We start from the raw sequence: 21,729 nt of genomic DNA, 5'->3' as shown, positions 1-21,729 counted from the left end.
GGAAACTCTGCCAATCTCAGTGTTGAAGGGCCTTACTTAAAATAACTCTTCGCTGACTTCAATTTGAAACCTGTCCATGTTGAACAAAGACCAGCGAACAAGCATAGAAATGTAACAATAGGAGCCATACTGAGGTGTCCATGGGATAATTCCCAGCACTCGGAAACTGGAAATGGGAGATTCAAAAATTGTCAGGGAATGCTAGAGTGAGCAAGTGGATGGCAAGGCTGGAGAGTCTCAAGGATTCCTTGTGAGGTTGAGGAGAGGAGGTGAGTTTTCCTCTTGGTCTACTAGGAATTCTAAGAGGAGAAACATTTGGATAATTACAGCCGGTCAGAAAATTGCAGGGAATGCTTGCTCGTGAGTTTTGGTTTCTCTCTGCCACCCCTTAGCTCCCAACTCAAAAATCCTGCAAACCGTTTTGATAATTTTTCAGTCAAATGTGGATTCGCCTGCACTCAGAACAAATAAGTTAATGGAAGAAACTTCCAGTTGGAACATCTTTTATATCTATAGACAGCTTGTTTCAGTGAAGGAGAGAGAGGAATAGAGAAAGAGCTAGGATAATAATATTATCCTGCTTCTCTGCAGGCTTGGTTCCAAACTGGTTTGCCACTAAGTTCAAGTTGTTAGGAAGTACCAGATCTCAAGTAGAGTAGAGACCAGGGGCCTTACAACTTGTGTTTGGAATTGCAGTAAAGGGCAGAGAAACCCAGACAGGATTGCTGTTATACCCATCAATGCTGTCCAGGATGCCCATCAGCTGTTTAACATGCAGGCACTGACATTGGGCCAAGACTGAAATGGACTTGACTGTAATGCTTCCACGATTGAATGGTCTGTTGATGCTCACTGTTGAGCCTAACAGTCAGTGCAGTATCTTTATCACTGGTGTTCCCTTCATAAAGCTATATATGGATGCCTGTTCATGTACAGTTGCGATAGAATTCATGGAATAGCATGGGGTGTTGACCCAGATAGGCAAAAACAAGGACTGCAGATGCTGGAAACCAGAGTCTAGATTAGAGTAGTGATGGAAAAGCACAGCAGGTCAGGCATCATTGGAGGAGCAGGAAAATCGACATTTCGGGCAAAAGCCCTTCATCAGGAATAGAGGCAGGGTGCCTGCAGGGTGGAGAGATAAATGAGAGGGGGGTAGGGATGGGGAGAAAGTAGCTTGGATTACATTAGGTGAATGGGGATGATAGGTCAGAGAGGAGGGTGGGGGAAGGTAGCAAAGAGTACAATGGGTGAATGGGGGTGGGGATGAAGGTGATAGGTCAGAGAGGAGGGTGGAGTGGATAGGTGGAAAGGAAGATAGACAGGTAGGGCAGGTCATGAGGGTGGTGCTGAGCTGGAAGGCTGGAGCTGGGGTGAGGTGGGGGAAGGGGAAATGAGGAAACTGGTGAAATCTACATTGATGCCATGAGGTTGAAGTGTTCTGAGGCGGAAGATGAGGCGTTCAACCGGAGAGACCGGGATTTAATTCCCCAACAAGGAGGTTTTTGACTGGATTTACATTCTGATAGTCGTTCCTTTGTTAGTATAGTGGTTAGTTTCCACGCAGGAGACCAGGGTTCAATTCCCCGGTGAGGAGGCTTTTGACTGGATTTACATTCTGTTAGTTATTTCCTCGTTAGTATTGTTGGTTTGTATCCCTGCCTGTCACATGGGAGACCTGGGTTCAATTCCCTGATGAGGAGGTTTTTGACTTGGATTTATCTGTTGACCCAGATTCCTGACAAGCATTTCTGAAGGAAGGTTTGTATTTATATAGCACCTTTCATGATCTCAGAATGTCCCAAAGTGCTTATTGGTCAGGTTTGAATTGTGTTCATGGTTGGAATGAAAAAACATGGCAGCAAGTTACATCAAGTCACCACGCCTAACTCCGCCCCCACGCCGATCTCCGTCACCATGCCTAACCCTGCCCCCACGCCGAGCTCCGTTACCACGTCTAACCCCGCCCCCACGCCATCTCCGTCCCCGCCCCCACGCTCAACCCCGCCCCCACGCCGATCTCCATCCCTGCCCCCACGCCCAACCCTGCCCCCACGCCGATCTCCGTCACCATGCCTAACCCTGCCCCCACGCTGAGCTCCATTACCATGCCTAACCCCGCCCCCATGCCAATCTCTGTCCCTGCCCCCACGCCCAACCCCGCCCCCACGCCGATCTCCGTCCCCGCCCCCACTCCCAGCTCCAGCCCCACACCAGGTCCTACCTCCCAACCCTGCCGTGTTTTCACCATCCCTCCAGATTTACCCCTCTCTGAGGATGAAAGATCAGTCCTCGACAGAGGCCTCACCTTCATTCCCCTCCGCTCTCGGATTAACGAGTTCAACACGCGGCGCGACATCGTACAATTCTTCCGCCGCCTTCGCTTCCGCGCCTACTTCTTCAACCAGGATTCTCGCCCACCTTCTGACGACCCCTTCTCCCACCTCCAACACACCCCATCCACCTGGACACCCCGTGCTGGCCTCTTACCTGCCCTCGATCTCTTCATAGCCAACTGCCATGGCGACATTAACTGCCTCAACCTCTCCACCCCTCTCACCCACTCCTACCTTTCACCCTCGGAACGTGCAGCCCTCCACTCCCTTCTTCCAACCCTAACCTCACTATCAAACTGGCAGACAAGGGAGGCGTGGTAGTAGTTTGGCGCACTGACCTTTACACCACTGAGGCTAAATGCCAGCTCGCGGACACCTCCTCCTACTGCCCCCTTGACAATGACTCCACCTCCCACCACCAAACCATCATCTCCCAGACCATCCATAACCTCATCACCCCAGGGGATCTCCCATCCTCTGCCTCTAACCTCATAGTCCCACAAACCCGCACCGCCCGTTTCTACCTCCTGCCCAAAATCCACAAACCTGACTGCCCCGGCCGACCCATTGTCACAGCCTGCTCCTGCCCCACCGAACTCATCTCTGCATACCTCGACACGGTCCTGTCCCCCTTAGTCCAAGAACTCCCCACCTACGTTCGGGACACCACCCACGCCCTCCAACTCCTCCATGATTTTCGCTTCCCCGGACCCCAACGCCTTATTTTCACCATGGACATCCAGTCCCTGTACACCTCCATCCCCCATCACGAAGGACTCAAAGCCCTCTGCTTCTTCCTTTCCCGCCGTACCAACCAGTACCCTTCCATTGACACCCTCCTTCGACTGACTGAACTGGTCCTCACCCTGAACAACTTCTCTTTCCAATCCTCCCACTTCCTCCAAACCAAAGGAGTAGCCATGGGCACCCACATGGGCCCCAGCTATGCCTGCCTCTCCTGAAGAAGGGCCTGTGCCCGAAACGTCGAATCTCCTGTTCCCTGGATGCTGCCTGACCTGCTGTGCTGTTCCAGCAATAAAGTTTCAACTTTGATCTCCAGCATCTGCAGACCTCACTTTCTCCTGCCTCTTCATAGGAACAGTCCATCTTCCGCAGCTACACTGGCACCACCCCCCACCTTTTCCTCCGCTACATCGATGACTGTATCGGCACTGCCTCGTGCTCCCACAAGTAGGTTGAACAGTTCATCCACTTTACCAACACCTTCTAACCCGACCTCAAATTCACCTGGACTGTCTCAGACTCCTCCCTCTCCTTCCTAGACCTTTCCATTTCTATCTTGGACGACTGAATCAACACGGACATTTACTATAAACCGACCAACTCCCACAGCTACCTAGACTACACCTCCTCCCACCCTGCCCCCTGTAAAAACGCCATCCCATATTCCCAATTCCTTCGTCTCCACCGCATCTACTCCCAGGAGGACCAGTTCCAATACCGTACAACCCAGATGGTCTCCTTCTTCAAAGACCGCAATTTCCCCCCAGACGTGATCGACGATGCCCTCCACCACATCTCCTCCACCTCCTGCTCCTCTGCCCTTGAGTCCCGCCCCTCCAATCGCCACCAGGACAGAACCCCCCACTGGTCCTCACCTACCACCCCACCAACCTCCATATACATCGTATCATTCGTCGTCATTTCCGCCACCTCCAAACGGACCCCACCACCAGGGATATATTTCCCTCCCCTCCCCTATCAGCATTCCGAAAAGACCACTCTCTCCGTGACTCCCTCGTCAGGTCCACACCCCCCACTAACCCAACCTCCACTCCCAGCACCTTCCCCTGCAACCGCAAGAAATGCAAAACTTGCGCCCACACCTCCCCCCTTACTTACCTCCAAGGCCCCAAGGGATCCTTCCATATCCGCCACAAATTCACCTGCACCTCCACACACATCATTTATTGCATCCGCTGCACCCGATGTGGCCTCCTCTATATTGGGGAGACAGGCCGCCTACTTGTGGAACATTTCAGAGAACACCTCTGGGACAGCCAGGCAAACCAACCCAACCACCCCGTGGCTCAACACTTCAACTCCCCCTCCCACTCCACCAAGGACATGCAGGTCCGTGGACTCCTCCATCGCCAGACCATAGCAACACGACGGTTGGAGGAAGGGCGCCTCATCTTCCGCCTAGGAAACCTCCAACCACAAGGGATGAATGCAGATTTCTCCAGTTTTCTAATTTCCCCTCCCCACACCTTGTCTCAGTCAAATCCCTTGAACTCAGCACCGCCTTCCTAACCTGCAATCTTCTTCCTGACTCTCCGCCCCCACCCTCACCCCGGCCTATCACCCTCACCTTGACCTTCATCCACCTATCGCATTTCCAATGCCCCTCCCCCAAGTCCCTCCTCCCTACCTTTTATCTTAGCCTGCTGGACACACTTTCCTCGTTCCTGAAGAAGGGCTCATGCCCGAAACGCCGATTCTCCTGCTCCTTGGATGCTGCCTCACCTGCTGCGCATTTCCAGCAACACATTTTCAGCTCTGATCTCCAGCATCTGCAGTCCTCACTTTCTCCAGCAAGTTACATTCAGCAAGATTCCAGAAACAGCAATTAGATAAAGATCAAATAATATGTTTAAATGACATAGCTCAGGGATGAATAACTTCTCAAAAATCAGAGACAACCCCAGTTTTCTGTGGAATAGTGGCCTTAGATCTTTCACATTCAATCTATGACAGACGAAGAGACCGTCTTTCAAAGGTTTAATCAATAGTTCTGACACTGCAGCATTCTCTTAGTACCACAGTATTCATATTGTGCTCTGCAATCTCTGAAGTGAAGACATGAATGCACAACTTCTAACTCAACACACATGTTTGTACCAAGAGGACTAAAGATTAAAACTTAACCTCCTGAGGAATCAACACTTGAGGAGGCTTTTGGCAATATGATCAGCAATTACTGAATAAAGTCTTTGGCATTGGCAGATCACCATTCTTATTAACTCGGTCAACCAATCCAACTCAAAGTGAGGATCAAACTTTCATCTTAGAATCGTTGCTTCAGTTCCAAGTGGGTTCTTATCAAGTAAGCCAGAGCAAAGCCCTAAAATTGGAAGGCAAGTGAGAGATTGCTGTGAATGCTTCTATCGAAATCCCTGTGCATCAGATCAGGAATGACCATGGGCCCACTGGCATCAGTTCTGAACATGCTACACTACATCTGCTGTCTGTGCTTTGTTTTGTCTTGCTGCAGATAGAAGGTATACCTTTAAAGGACAGACTCATGAAGTCATCAGCATATTATAGCACGTGACCGAATGTTATAAAGCTCACAGTCTCAATCTTTGTGAGCTCTGTCTTCTTGCAGCATGACAAGCCAATGAAAGTGTGCCACTGTACATCTGAATTCCTTAGCTTGAGCCCAGAATGATTCCAGGAGTCATAATAAAATTCATTGAGTTATTTTGTATTACGTAACTTGCATCTCTTATTTATGTTATCGGAGCTAACATAAGTGTGATAGTTGCAGATCCTCAGCTATCAAACCTTGCTATCATATCACTCTATATCGTTTTTTTTTGTCACTGGCTGTTTTGCCAATCTTGTGCTAAGGTTCTTCCCAACTTGTTATTCTATATGTTTTGATGCAGGATCATGGCAGGTAATCCAGTTCTTCCCAGACTTGCAATGTGCTCAAAATTATTGGAATTGTCTCTCCTGGATATTCTGTGGAAACATTTTTTTTCTCTCCTCGCCATGCAATTATTGTATAATTAATGCTTGAATCAAACAGGAACATTGAGAGAAGGTCTCAGGAAACCTCCAAAGACTTATGCATACGTAATCCAAATGGCATGATAGATCATTTAAATGCACAATTCCCACTTGTAGCTAAAAATTTCTACAAGAAAGGATTAACATTTCTACCAGATCCTTTCATGTTTATACATATCATTTCAGCACAGGAATTCTGTTGCAGTGTTGAAAGAGTTAGGCAGTTTAGAGGAAGCTCTCAAATATTAATCAGGTAACAGTGCCACGTGGTGGTTTCATGAAAGCTCATGTGCGTCAGTATGATGTCTGTAGACAGAATGTGACGTAGCTGTGTCAAAGCAGAGCAGCTCTCTCCAGGCAAGCTGTCTGAGGATTTTGTTTTACATTTACACTTGGCTCAGATTTTCTGCCTCCCAACTCTCCACCCAGAGGGAATACAGTGTGGGTGGATGGTTCAAGCTTTAAAATTTTGCCACCTGGCTCTAATCTGACTCATTCCCCAGTAATTTTATTACTGCCCCTAAACTGTGGATGAGACGGGCATGGTTATCATTTGGAAGTCCAGGGTAATGATGTTGGCAGGGCTGCACAGGTCAGTTAACTAACAACACAAAGAGTTGTCTCGCTTGACAGCTGATCTGTGGTTTGGTGAGGTGGAGGAAGAGGCACAACAGCGACTTCCAAAAATGGACGTCAATTGCAAGATCAAAGTGCCGGCATCAATTGTCAGACGCAATACATCGGAGCAGCTGTGCGCGCGCATTAGCCACAGAACTTAGAAGGGATGTTCCTCATGAGCTCAGGATGATCCAAATATTTTTGCAATGTTTTGTCACTCTGGGAATATAGGAAAGCTGCTGGTCAATTTAAGGGCAGACAATCGCCTAATGGACTGTTAATCCAGAAACCTAGGTTATCTTCCAGGGACCCATGGCAGATAGTGGAATTTGAGTTCAATTTTTTTTTTTAAAATCTGGAATTTAGAGTCTAGTGATGACCATGAATCCACTGTCAATTGTCAGAAAACCCATTTGATTTACTAATTTCCATCCTTACTTTGTCTGACCTACATATGATTCCAGACTCACAGTAATGTGCTTTAAACTTAATGGCCTCTGGATAATTAGGGATGGGCAATAAATGCTGGTCTGGATAGTGATCCCTCATCCCATGATTGATTTTTTAAAAAAGTATTGCAAGATCCCACAAATAGCAATGTGATGATGATCAAAATCATAATGATCCACATTGCCCTTGTAACAGGGATCTTAACTGAAACAGCCCAGAGTCAGAGAAGGTGCAATTTCATCAGCCTACTGACCATTTTACACTGGAGTGGCAAATGTCATTCCAGCAAAGCCAAACACTTTTTCACCATCATGAGCTGAAGACATCCCTTGCTTAAGATTTGCTTTCATGACCACTGACTGACATTGATTTAACTAGAGTTGTCAACCTCCAAAATTACAGACGGAATGTAGAAACATGGAAAAGTAGAAAACTGAAGCAGCAGTGGGCTATTCAGACCTGCTCCGCCATACAACATGACAGTGATTAATCATCTAATTCACTACCCCATTCCTGCTTGATCTCCATACCCTTTGATCCCATTATCCGGAACAACTATCTCTTATACAAGAACATTTAATGATTTGGCCTCAATTGCTTTTAGAATAATTTTGGCTCGCCGGTCTCTGGGCAAAGAAATTTCCCCTCATTTCAGTCCTAACTGGCCTACCCTGTGTTCTTAGACTGTAATGCCTGGTCCCAGAGTCCCCGGTCAATGAGAACACCATTCCTCCATTTATCCTGTCTTATCCTGCTGGAACATTATAGGGTTATAGGATCAAAATTCATTAACTGTTTACACTAGGTACAGAGGCAAAGTCAAGGAAGACTTCTCCAGCACTCATTCAGATCTCAGTTCCATGTGACCCACCATCCCCTATTACAGTGCAGTGTAGTTATTAGTAAATATATACTCCATTCACCAAACTCCCTCAGCCCCAATCAGCATTCACACCCTTCCCTCATCCCAACAGTCTTCATCCAATTCTCTTGCATTATGAACTGGTAAGATGAATATAGAACTAGTTTGATTATAGAAGACAGAGAGTAGCAGTGAAAGGATGTTTTTCTGACAGGAGGTGTTCCACAAGGATCAGGGCTGGGACCCCTGCTGTTTGTAATATATATAAATGATTTGGAGGAGAGTGTAGGTGCCTGATTAATAAGTTTATGGAAGACAAAAATATTGGGGAAGCTACAAACAGTAAGTAGGATTGCCAGACGATACAAAAAGTGTGGTGCTGGAGAAGCACAGTCAGTCAAGCAGCATCCGTGGAGCAGGACAGTCAATGTTTTGAGCATAAGCCCTTCATCCTGATGATCACAGCACTGTTGTACTGCATTTCCTCTTTGCTTCCACCTGTGCAGTACCTGAGGTCCACACATAGCATTAGCTTGCGAAACTCAAGTCAATGGTGGGAATGGAGTTGTTATGGCGCTAACTGAGTGGACCCACAGAATGTGTTAGAGGGAACATTAAATATGACACTGTGTCATATTGTAGATTGGCAGGAAAATCAGCTGAACAATGGGCCACCTTTGCGTGGTCATAAAAACAATAAGCAGGACTCAATCATTTAGCCCCTAGACCCAGCTCTGCCTCTTGATAAAATCTAATCTGATTGTCGCCTTGATTCCACTACACTTCCCTGTCTAGCCTCCCCCTCCCCCAACATTCCCTTTGACTCGCTTGTCAATCAATAAACTATCTAACTGAACCTTAAAAGTATTCAGTGACCTTCTCTGTCTCCACTGCTCTCTGGAGAAAAGATTTTCACAGACTAATGTCGTTAGAGAGAAAAGTAATTCTCTTCATGTCTATCTTAAATGCTATTGAAATCAAAATAGGTGGGGAGTCAATTGATGAGGATGACACAAAGAGCACACCTGGGCATTGAACTCAGGTTAAGTAAGTATGCATACATTTGGCAGATGGAATATAATACTTTATACTGAATGGAAAACGAGAGATTGTGCACTTTGGCAGGCGCAATAGTGGAGTTGAATAATTGAAACAGAAAACGGCAGCACAGAGAGATTATGAGTGTCGTCATGCATGAATCGCAAAAAAACTCGATGTGGAGATGTTGTTTGCCTTTATATGACAGACTAGGACAAGAGAGTATAACTTCAGAGTAACTACAGTAATGACAGAGTCAAGACAGAGATGAGAAGCACCTTCATAGAGTCATAGCCATAGAGATGTACAGCATGGAAACAGACCCTTCGGTCCAACCCATCCATGCCGACCAGATATCCCAACCCAATCTAGTCCGACCTGCCAGCACCTGGCCCATATCCCTCCAAACCCCCTTCCTATTCATATACCCATCCAAATGCCTCTTAAATGTTGTACTTGTACCAGCTTCCACCACGTCCTCTGGCAGCTCATTCCATACATGTACCACCCTGTGTGAAAAAGTTGCCGCGTTTTGAAGAGTATTCAAGGTTGAGACAAACATATGCTTAATCGGTAGGGAATTAAAGAGTACAAGGTTAAAGGAAACAAAGTAGAGTTGAGGATTAGCCATGATCTCATTGAAGGGTGGAGCAGGCTTGATGAGCTGAAAGGCCTACTTCTGCCCCTAAATGACATTATCTGACAGTCTTATGAGTGACCCCTCATTTCTAAACTCACATTCCAGTCACTAGGAGATAGTTTGGGCACATTCAAGGTACATTCCTTTGAAGGAGTATGATAAGGTAAACAAATCTAGAGCACTTTGTTTGGCAAAAGAGAGAGATTAAGAAGAACAAAAGAAGATGTGCTTATGACACATATCAGGTGGATAATACAATAAAGAATCAGGCTGGAAAAAGGGTTTAGAGAGGAGCTGCCAAAACAAATAAGGAAATAAATAAATGAGTTTCAAACAAAACTATCAGCTAATGCAAAAGGGAGTCCCAAAGTTTTCAAACAGGAAACGGAGAAATAGAGCTAATTCAGAACCGAACATAGAATTTATACATGGGGACATTGGAATAGCTGGGGTATTAAATGAACATTTTACATTTGTCTCCACCACGGAAGATTATGCTTCTCAGAGAATTGTGAATGGAGGATACAATTGCACTAGGAGGATTTAAAATTGATTATAATCTATTAGATAGACTAGTGTGATGAAAATGATACACGGACTATCAATATCCAACATCCATCATCTGATTTTTAATTCACACTCATGGGTGAATGTGAATTTTAAAAATGTTCAAAAATTGACTTAAAAAGTGATCACTGAACCAGGTCATGAAACCATAAGTAAACATGATGTGGAGGTGCCAGTGTTGGACTGGGGTGGGCAAAATAGAAGTCACACAACACCAGTCATGATTTGGAGGTGCCGGTGTTGGACTGGGGTGTACAAAGTTAAAAATCACACAACACCAGGTTATAGTCCAACAGGTTTAATTGGAAGCACACTAGCTTTCGGAGCGTCGCTCCTTCATCAGATGAAGGAGCGACACTCCGAAAGCTAGTGTGCTTCCAATTAAACCTGTTGGACTATAACCTGGTGTTGTATGATTTTTAACTTAACACAACACCAGGTTATAGTCCAACAGGTTTATTTGAAATCACAGGCTTTCAGAGCGCTGCTCTTTTGTCAGGTGAACCTGAATCAGTCTGAACTGCAATTAAAATTGTTATTAAGACAATGAAACTTGGATCTGTATCTCCTGGCTGATTCACAGTTATCTGAAAAATGCACATTGGAGTGAAAGACACCTGCAGGATTTGTAGCTTGAGATTTCAGACTCCAGACCCTATAATGAACTCTTTCAGACAACAGCTTCTGAGCAGCAAAGCAGAGAGATAGAGAAAATAAAACATGATTTGATAGCAGGAAGGAGCCTTTCACCTCGTTCTCTCAATTTCAGAGTCAGTGCACATTGAAATGTGACTTGAAACAACAATCATTCATTGAGAACTCAAGGATATCAACACACTTCACTGCTGAAGAAACAAGACAACAGATAAACAGTTGGCAGTCAGATCATGCTAAAAACTCAAGAACTTTAAGAACTGCTTCCCCCCTTTTTTAAAAGTTATTAACTATATTTGAGTGAATGTTTGATGTCGGGTTTTTCTTATTTTTCAGGATTATGTAATAAAATTCCTCTTTTCTTCTCCTTTAGAGAAGATTAATAAACCAGATGGGTTTTTACATCAATTAACAGCTCCACACAAAATCTGGGAAATGCAAACCAAATGGCAAAACACATAGAGATGGATTCTGAGTGTAGAGCAACAGATAAATTAAAATTGAAACAAGCAAAAATTAGAACTGGAATTCTAGGAATGGAAAGAAGGGAGAGAGAGTGGCAGAAAAGAAAAGATGTCAATTTTATTATTCATTCATGGAATGTGGGTGTTGCTGGTTTGCTCAGTATTTATTTCCCACTCCTAGTTTCTGTTGAAAAGGTGGCACTGAGCTGCTTTTTTTTAAAATGAAAAATTTCTTTGTTCTGAGCCATGATCACAGCTAACACATTTAAATCACTTTAAAACTGGAGCAATAAATTAAAGAAAATTCCGATAAAATCTCACTGGAATGTTCATTTTACACTTCCGGGGGAAGGAGTAAATCACAACCATAAAGTAACTTGTTCAACATCAAAATATCAATTACAGTCCTTACACAGATATGTATGCACGTGGGTTCAAAGTTCTTTCAAAGTTCATAAGTTCAAGCATTGACTTCTCTGGCTAAAAAGACATTGCTTCTGATCCGGCTGCAGTTGTGCCCTGTGCTTGACTAAGGCTTGTATTGGAGTGATTTGCTAACTCCCTGTTATAATCTCATGTCCATCCTCACCTTTCTGATAGCTGTGATTCAGCTGGTGTAAGTACCCTACAATGCTGTTAGGAAAGGAGTTCCATCATTATCTTCAGCATGATTGCTTTTGGCTTGGGATGGCTAAAGGATGGTCATTTGAATTAAACCAGCAGGAAGCAACTAACAGGCTCTAAATCACATAAGGCTTTCAATAACCATGGAAAGATCAATCACTTCAAACTAGACATATGTCCAGCATGACATATTAAAAATAAAGAGAGAGGAGAAAGATTTAAGAGGGAACTCAGGAGCAACTTTTTTACACAGAGGATGGTGCGTGTATGGAATGAGCTGCCAGAGGAAGTGATGGAGGCTGGTACAAGGGGAAGCAATGACCTAAAGGTATTATTGCTTGACAGTTAATCTAGAGACCTAGGTAATATTCTGTGCACCCAGGTTTGAATCTTGCCTCAGCAGATGGTGTAATTTGCATTCAATAAAATTTTGGAATTAAGAGTCTAATGATGACTATGAATCCATTGTCGATGGTTAGGGGAAAAAACCCACCTGATTCACAAATGTCCTTCAGGGAAGAAAACTGCCATCCTTACCCGGTCTGGCCTACATACGACTCCAGACCCACAGCAATGTGGTTGATTCTTAACAATTAAGGATGGGTAATAAATGCTGGCCTGGCCAGCAATGCCCTCTGTGAATAAATAAAAACAAATTGCAATATTTAAAAGGCATCTGGATAGGTATTGAATAGGAAGGGTTCAGATGGATGTGGGCCAAAAGCTGGCAAATGGGACTAGATTAGTTTCGGCTATCTGGTTGGTGTGGACAAGTTGAGGGTGAAAACATCTGTTTGTATGCTACTGACTCTTTGATTCAAGGTCAGGGCAGGTTCCAATGGAGTTAAAAGGGCCAGAGTTCGGCCAAGCGCCATTAAATAAAGCTGCAAAGAGCCCACAAAGCTGCAGAGCTGAAGTTAATATTGTGTCTTCTGGGGCACTGATACTTTTCTGGAAGTCACACATTGGAATGAAAGGTGCCTGCAGATCATGCAGCTTGAAAACACCATGACATCAGACACTAGAATCCACAAAGAGACTATTCCAAGCAACAGCTTCTGAGCAGCAAAGCAGAGAGAGAGGGGGAGAGAGAAATAAATATTAACTGTCAACAACAGAAAGCCGGATGCCTCTCCCTTTTAAATTCAAAGTAATTGCCCATTCGATAAAACAATCTTAAACAAAAATTCACTGAGGATATCTGTAAATTCTTCACTATTGAAGAAACAAGACAGAAATCAGGTCATTTGAACAACTTCAAGACTTGAATATCTTTAAATGTCAATACACACTTCTTCCACTTTCTTTTTAATCTTATTACCTCTGCTTGAGTGTGTGTTTGATGTCATGTTTTTATTAGATGAGCCTATTATCTATGTTTGATGTCATGAATTTATTCAGTTTCAGGATTATCGAGTAACAAAACTTATGTCTGTTACAGAAAACCTTATGATTTGGCTCCTTTTTAATCTGGTCAATTACTTTTTAATTGAAGTTTAATAGCTGTATGGTAAAATAGAATAAAAACCATTGTTGTGACCAATCCTGAGGTGTTTAAAATAAAGGAGTTATTTCCCCTCCTTTTCCCCTCCTTACCTGATCATAATACTGTGCTCTGAAAGTTGATAATGCACCAGAACCAAATGAAATGCATCCAAGAAGGAAGTGTGAACCAAAATTACAGAATTTTGGGCATAATTTCTATCTTCTTTAAATTCAAGGGTAGTGCAGAAATGGAAATGTTACAACTTATTCAGAAAATTGTGCAAAATTAAGCCTAAAAGCTATAGAACAGACTGTTCCACTTTGGTGGTGGTGGTAGGGAGGTGGTGGGGTGGGGGTGAAAACTTTTATAAACAATCATTTGTGTTGATATTAATAGTCACATGGACAAATGTCGCTTAATTAAAAAAGGAACAATGAGCTGTTATGGGAAAATTGTGCTTCATTAGCTTGCTGAAGTTTTCTGAAAAGGTAGCAGTGAGGGTCGATAAAGACAAGACTATTGATGTAGTATTCACGGGCTTCAAAAAGGTTTTGACACAGTGTGACACGACAGCCACCTAGGCAAAGTAATAGCTCATGGAATGGAAGGGAAAGAGGCCATGTAGCTGGTGTTGTTCTTGTAGAAGTTACCATTTTGGGAGTAGCATTGCTGAGTTGCTACAAAACATTCTTTCGATGGTTCAAGCAGAAGCTGAGCAGTGCTAATAGTGGACTGGATGTGAATGCAGTGGAAAAGTTGTAATCAACCAGTCTGCTTTGCTCTGGAAGGTGTTGTGTGCTTTTGGAGCCATTCTGTTCCAGGCAAGTGCAGGGTATCCATCACACTCCTGACTTGTAACTTGTTGATAATGGAAAGGCACTGGGGTGGGAGACAAAAGATGAGTCATTCCCTGCAGAATTCCCAGTCTCTGACCTGTATTGCTAGCCATCTTATTTATATGGCTGCTCTCCTGAGTCCCCAAAACCAGAGCAAAGTCTTTACTACAGGGAGGGTAAGAGTGACTACCTTTCTTACAGTAGGAAAAAAAGAGCCAGAACATACCATTATTAGAGTCATCAGGTTGGACTGACTTTTTAAAATTCTTTAATGGGATGTGTGGGGAAGCCACTGGGCCAGCATTTATTGGCCATTCCTAGAGACGTTGGTGCTGACTATTTGTAAATTTGTGCTACTAAAAATTGAGCTAAATTAAAGACAGAATTACCTTAAGCATAAGCGATCCCACCATAACAATGTAACTGCTAAGTGAAGGGAATCTATCTTTTGAAGACGTATAAAAATGTGCTGTGAGCTTGTGAATCTCCAGCAGTATCACATACATGGGAGAAAAGGAGAGGGGAGAGCTTTGTTTTGGAGAAACAGCTTAGACATGATGGCCTGTGACCAGTGGTGTGCCACAAGGATCAGTCCTGGGTCCGCTGCTTTTCAACATTTATATAAATAATTTGGATGTGAACATAGGAGGTATAGTTAGTAGTTTGCAGATGACATCAAAATTGGAGGTGTAGTGGACAGCGAAGAAGGTTACCTCACACTACAATGGGATCTTGATCAAATGGGTCAATGGACCGAGGGGTGGCAGATGGAGTTTAATTTAGATAAATGTGAGGTGCTGCATTTTGGAAAGGCAAATCAGGGCAGGATTTATACACTTAATGGTAAGATCCTGCGAAGTGTTGTTGAACAAAGAGATTTTGGAGTACAGGTTCATAGCTCCTTGAAAGTACAGTTGTGCAGGTAAACAGAGTGGTGAAGAAGGCATTTAGTATTCTTTCCTTTATTGTTCAGTGCACTGTGTATAGGAGTTGGCAAGGTCATGTTGCAGCTATACAGCACATTGGTTCGGCCACTTTTGGAATATTGTGTGCAATTCTGGTCTCCTTCCTATTGGAAGGATGTTGTGAAGCTTGAAAGGGTTCTGAAAAGATTTACAAGGATGTTGCCAGGGTTGGAAGGTTTGAGCTATTGGAGAGACAGAATAGGCTGGGGCTGTTTTTCCTGGGGCGTTGGAGGCTGAGGGGTGACCTTATAGAGGTTTATAAAATCATGAGGGTATGGATAGGGTAAATACACAAGGTTTTTTTCCTGACGTGGTGGAATCCAGAACTGGAGGACATATGTTTATGGTTCGAAGGAATAGATTTAAAAGGTACCTTATAGACAACATTTTCATGCAGAGGGTGGTGTGTGTACAGAATGCGCTGCCAGAGGAAGTGGTGGAGGCTGGTGCAATTACAACATTTAAAAGGCATCTGCATGGTATATGAATAGGAAGGGTTCAGAGGGATATGGGCCAAGTGCAGACAAGTGGGACTAGATTAATTTAGGATATCTGTTTGGCATGGACGAGTTGGACTGAAGGGTCTGTTTCTGTGCTGTACTTCTCTAAGACTCTATGTGCTCAATTTTAAAAAGCCCCTCAGACCTGTCCACTGTGTTGAAAAACTTCTGACACTGGACATGCACAATGACATGGAGAAAAGCAACAAGAATCCACAGAAAGGTCAACAGGAAAAAAAAAATCAAACAGCTTGAAGAACAAGTTGCAAATGTTGGGGAGATTACCATATAAACTTAAAGTGTGCCCAGTGTGGAAAACAGAGTGGTTTAACCGTAAAATGCTAAATCATTTTGCACAAAAGTGTTTAGCAAGGAAACATACCAACAAGCCAATGAAGATTATGAAGATGACTGTTACAAAATATAAAACCACCATTTGGATGAATTAGCATGCTATCAAAGAAATGTCAGATGAAGATTCAATCTGCACCTTAAAGTGAGTTTTGAAATGTCAAATATAAGGAAGAAAAATCAGTTGCAACTGAAGACAGTGGAACCAGAGCATCAAATGAATATGAGAAACTAGACAGGCATTGGTACCTCTCACATTGCACCACTATAAGCTTCACAGAACAGTGTAAAGTTACACGGACTGGGAATATAAAAGTGAAACCCTCAAAGGTAAAGCTGAGGCTGTGTGATGCTCACCCCCAGAGGAAAAAACAACTTGACAGTTTAATGCTCTGGCAAATCTGAGTATAGAGTGATAGAGTCATCGAGATGTACAGCATGGAAACATAACCTTCGGTCCAAATTGTCCATGCCGACCCGATAACCTAAATTAATCTATCTCCATTTTCCAGCACTTGGCCTGTATCCCTCTCAGCCCTTCCTATTCATGTACCCATCCAAATGTCTTTTAAATGTTTTAATTGTAACAGCTCCGTCACTTCCTCTGGCAACTCATTCCATACACACACCAATCTCTGTGAAAAGATTGCCCTGTCGGTCCCTTTAAATCTTCCCACTCTCAACCTAAACCTATGCTCTCTGGTTCTGGACTCTCCCAACCCAGGGAAAAGACCTTGTCTATTTATCCTATCCATGCCCCCCCATGATTTTTTAAATCTCTATAAGGTGGCCCCTCAGCATCCGGCACTCCAGGGAAAACAGCCCCAACCTATCCAGCCTCTGTTTATAGCTGAAATCTTCCAACCCTGGCAACATCTTTGTAAATCTTTTTCTGAACCCTTTCAAGTTTCACAACATCGTTCCAATCGGAGGATTTCTAGACATTAGCCTCAAAACCAAATCCATTTATTGCAGCAGAAGCAAGCTGAAAGCTCAGACTCCAGCTAAAATGCTCCACAAAGATTAACAGCATTTTGTAAGCCACATGACAAATATACAAACAATCTGTGCAAGGGATGATCAACACAAAAAAATCTTGATGCTGAAGCCACAAACTGAAAAAAATTACCTCACCTCCTACGGTTAATGGACAGAAACCAAAGAGCTATCTGAAGCAACTGCATAAATCAATTGAATTGGCTGCAAAAACTTTGAAAAGGAATAACGGAGTATATTGTTTTACCCATCAGCTGTTGTAGGAAAAGGTGATAACTATGTTATCAACATAAGATGGAAACACTTTAAAGATCATGTGTCATGCACATATATGGACAAAGGTGGGAATAACTAGAAAACAAACAGTCATTAATGCATGGGAACAATCATACAGTCATAGACTCATGTAGCACAGAAACGGGCCCTTTGCTCCAACTCGTCCATGCCAACCATGTTTTCTGAACTGAACTAGACCCATTTGCCAGCATTTGGCCTATATCCCTCTAAACCCTTCCCATTCATGTATCCATCCAGATGCCTTTTAAATGTTGCAATGTTGACAGCAGGATCAAATGAGTCAAACTACCCAAATAACAGCATGATGCCTGAAATGCTTACCCCCACCTTGCAGACAACTACTGCAAGCAGATTTCTTCGGGGGCATGTTTTTCTCACATTGCCACTTAAATAACTCCACAGTGGCCAGTATCCCATGATCAGGACAACCATTTGGAAAATGTGGCAACTCCTTGACACTGATCCAGCTCCCTTAGAGCCAGCACTCAGAGTGAACAGGATATCTGACACTCCTGTTCTTGGCTGTCAGCCAGAGATCCCTGAATGGAGCAGGTTAACCGCCCCATTCAGGGAAGTATTTTATGAGGTCCAACTGGCTGACCTTGTTACAACCACTATGCCAGGATCATTGAATGGTGGAACAGTTTCAATGGACTGATTGCTTATTTCTGCTCTTATGGTCTTATGATAGTCATCTTCCCTGTTTTTTTTGTGACTGTGTAATGGATTTATTGTCTCAAGACTATGAGGTTACTCCATGTGGAGATTGAGAAACGTAGCTTTTGTTCATCATTTGCTTTCTTTGTCTTCTTCCTTGTGCTGTGTTCAGCTGAGGCTCTTTTGTTTTTGGTTTTGCAGGTTTTTCCTGTTTCCATGGTCATGGCCCTCAAGATTGCCTCAATGACCCCTCATGTTCTGCAGGCCAGTTTGGATCTAATGCCTGCATGGTTCACCAGCCTGACCAGCTCACAAGCCATACTCACTGTCTGATCAGCACTGCTAGAATAGTGACTTTTTTTTTTCCGGTGTTTTGGTGCAAATGTAATATCTGCACAGCCTCAAATCCAGTTTGAAGGCTTTTTCAGAGATTTACAGGCCTGTGTCACTTTCACAGTAAAAATCAACACTGATCACCATATCATAATCTTGCGTTGTTTTCCTTACACAGAAATATTACTCTCATATTGGATTCATAAGTAATGCATGTTCAATTTGCTTTTAAATTTCAAATGTAATTAATTAACAGACCAATCAAAGACTTAAAGTTACAGAGAAACTTATGTACCCCATCATTGTCTAACACACTACTATTTGGATTCCTCATGGCTGCTGGTCATTTGGTGTCACCCTGTTCTTGGCTGATTAGTGTAGTCAGCTAAGCTGTAGCACAATAGAGGTCATGGGTTTAAAATGTATGGTCTTAAAGAGACTTGGTGAGTTGTTGCAATTCATCTTGTAGATGGCACACACTGTTGCCATTCTGCATCAGTGGTGGAGGCCGTGAATGTTGAATGTGATGGATGGTGTGCCAATCAACTTGAGATACTTTGTCCTGGATCGCTGAGCTTCTTGAGTGCTGCAGAACACATCCAGGCAAGTGGAGAATATTCCATCGCACTCCTGACTTGTACCTTATGGATGATGGACAGGCATTGGGAAGCCAGAAGGTGAGTTACTCCCACATGTGCATATTGTGTTGGTGATTTGTAGCACAATACCATCTTTTAGTGGCAAATGTGGCATTAGCTCTTTGAGAAGGTGACCAAACAGGTGGATGAGGGTAAAGTGATTGATGTGGTGTATGTGGATTTCAGTAAAGCATTTGATAAATTTCCCTATGGTAGGCTATTGCAAAAAATATGGAGGCATGGGATTGAGGGTGATTTGGTGGTTTAGATTAGAAATTGGCTAGCTGAAAGTTAGTGGTTGATGGGAAATATTCATCCTGGAGTTAAGTTACTCGTGATGTACCACAAGGATCTGTTTTAGGGCCACTGCTGTTTGTCATTTTTATAAATGACCTGGATGAGGGCATAGAAGGATGGGTTAGTAAATTTGCAGATGACACGAAGATCGGTGGAGTTGTGGGGAGTGGAGAAGGATTTTGCAGGTTACAGAGGTACATGGATATACTGCAGAGCTGGGCTGAGAAGTGGCAAATGGAGGTTAATATGGAAACGTGCGAGGTGATTCACTTTGGAAAGAGTAACAGGAATATTGGGCTAATGATAAGATTCTTGGCAGTGTGGATAAACATAGAGATCTCGGTGTCATTGTACATATAGCCATGAATTTTGCCACCCAGGTTAATAGGGTTGTTAAGAAGGCATACAGTGTGTTAGCTTTTATTGGTAGAGGGATTGAGTTTCGGAGCCATGAGGTCATGTTGCAGGTGTACAAAACTCTGGTGCGGCCACACTTGGAGTATTGCATACAGTTCTGGTCGCCACATTATAGGAAGGATGTGGAAGCATTGGAAAGTGTGCAGAGGAGATTTACCAGAATGTTGCCTGGTATGGAGGGAAGGTCTTATGAGAAAAGGCTGAGGGACTTGAGGCTGTTTTCATTAGAAAGAAGAAAGTTAAGAGATGACTTAATATATATAGGTGACTTGATATATAAGATGATCAGAGGATTAGATATGGGTGAACAGTGAGAGCCTTTTGCCACAGATGGTGATAGCCAGCACAAGAGGACATAACTTTAAACTGGGGGGAGATAGATACAGGACAGAGGTCAGAGGTAGTTTCTTTAGTCAGAGAGTAGTAAGGGCATGGAACACCACACCTGCAACAGTAATAGGCTCATCAACTTTAAGGTCTTTTAAAAGATCATTGGATAAACATATGGATGATAATGGAATAGAGTAGGTTAAATGGGCTTCAAATTGGTTTCACAGATCAGTGCAACATCAAGGGTTGAAGGGCCTGTACTGCACTGAAATGTTATATGTTCTATGTTCAAGGTCATGCAGAGAGGAATTAAAGTTTTGTTAAAGATAAATAAAGTTGATATTACAAGAAGAATTCCTCCAGGTGGCTGTGATTCTCCTGGAGTATTTAAAATGAGGGAACAAAACTGGGACCGAAAAACAGTTCTGCTAAAATAACAAAGGAAACACTTCAGACGTTTGTGTGGTCCGTTCTCCAATAGTAACCTCCTGGCTAATATTTGTGTTAAATATTAAAGAGCATTAAAAGGCAAGTTGTGTTTACACATTGTGCAGCACCTTATCGCATCATCAAAATGACTGCAAGTGTTTCACACAATCAATTATTTTTCTAAGCGCAGTAACTGTTGCTATGTGGAGATGATGATCGCAGGATCTGTTATTCACCAGAATCATTGTGTGAAAACAAATTGCAGGCAGGCCATCATCAAAATGTTCAAATCAGACATTCACTGCAATGATGGAACAACATTAAACAAGGATAGAATAATGAACAAAGAACAAAACGGCACAGGAACAGGTCCTTTGGCCTACCAAGCTTGCACTGACACATAACGCTTTTTCTAAACTAAAAATCTTTTGCATCCATGCAGTCAGTATCCCTCTATTCTCTGCCTATTCATGTATGTGCCAAGTTGCCTCTTAAATATTGCTGTTGTACCTGCTTCTACCACCTCCTCTGGCAGTGCATTCTGGGCACCTCCCACCCTCACTGTAAAATATTTGCCTCCCAAGTCTCATTTAACTTTTCCAGCTTTTACCTTAAATCTACATTCCCTCATGAATTTCTACCTTGGGAAAAAGACTTTGACTATCCTTTCTATCTATACCCCTCATGACCTTGTAAATCTCTATCAGATTGCCTGTCAGCCTCTAACATTCAAGTGAAAACAAATTGAGTTTGTCCTCACAGCTCATACTCTCTGAACTAGGCAATATCCTGGTTTCTGTACCCACTCTAAAGCCTCCACATCTTTCTGGTAGTGTGGCAACCAGAACTGTATGCAATATTCCAAATATGGTCTAACTAAAATTCTATACAGCCGCAAATTGCCAATTTTTATACTCTATACCCCAACCAATAAAGACAAGCATGTCATATGCATTCTTGACCACCTTATCCATCTGTGTTGCTACTTTCAGGGAACTATGGAACTGTGCACCTAGATTCCTCTGTTTGCTAATGCTTCTAAGGGATTTGCCATTTACTCTGTAATTTGCTCCTGCATTAGCCCTTCCAAAATGTATCACCTCGCTTTGGTCCAGATTAAGTTCCATCTGCCATTTCTCCACCCAAGTCTCCAGCCTATCTATAACCTGCCCTATCCCCTGGCAAGGG

General features: G+C 43.3%; 1 long non-coding RNA gene across 1 annotated transcript in view; it reads left to right on the top strand.

The window, feature by feature from the left end:
• LOC148148259 (uncharacterized) overlaps positions 1 to 18,471 on the top strand; it is a 71,818-nt gene extending 53,347 nt beyond the window's left edge. Inside the window, exon 3 of the long non-coding RNA XR_015759111.1 lies at positions 18,299 to 18,471. This is a non-coding gene — a long non-coding RNA (uncharacterized LOC148148259). The remainder of the gene's footprint in view (positions 1 to 18,298) is intronic.
• Positions 18,472 to 21,729: the final 3,258 nt, after the last annotated feature.

This window comes from Chiloscyllium plagiosum, unplaced genomic scaffold (genome assembly GCF_037043375.1).
Source record: "Chiloscyllium plagiosum isolate Xiang-an unplaced genomic scaffold, Cpla_swu_hap1 HiC_scaffold_13, whole genome shotgun sequence".
Lineage (NCBI taxonomy): Eukaryota > Metazoa > Chordata > Chondrichthyes > Orectolobiformes > Hemiscylliidae > Chiloscyllium > Chiloscyllium plagiosum.
The sequence above is the reverse complement of the archived record's forward strand: the minus strand, read 5'-3'. Positions and strand labels throughout refer to the sequence as shown.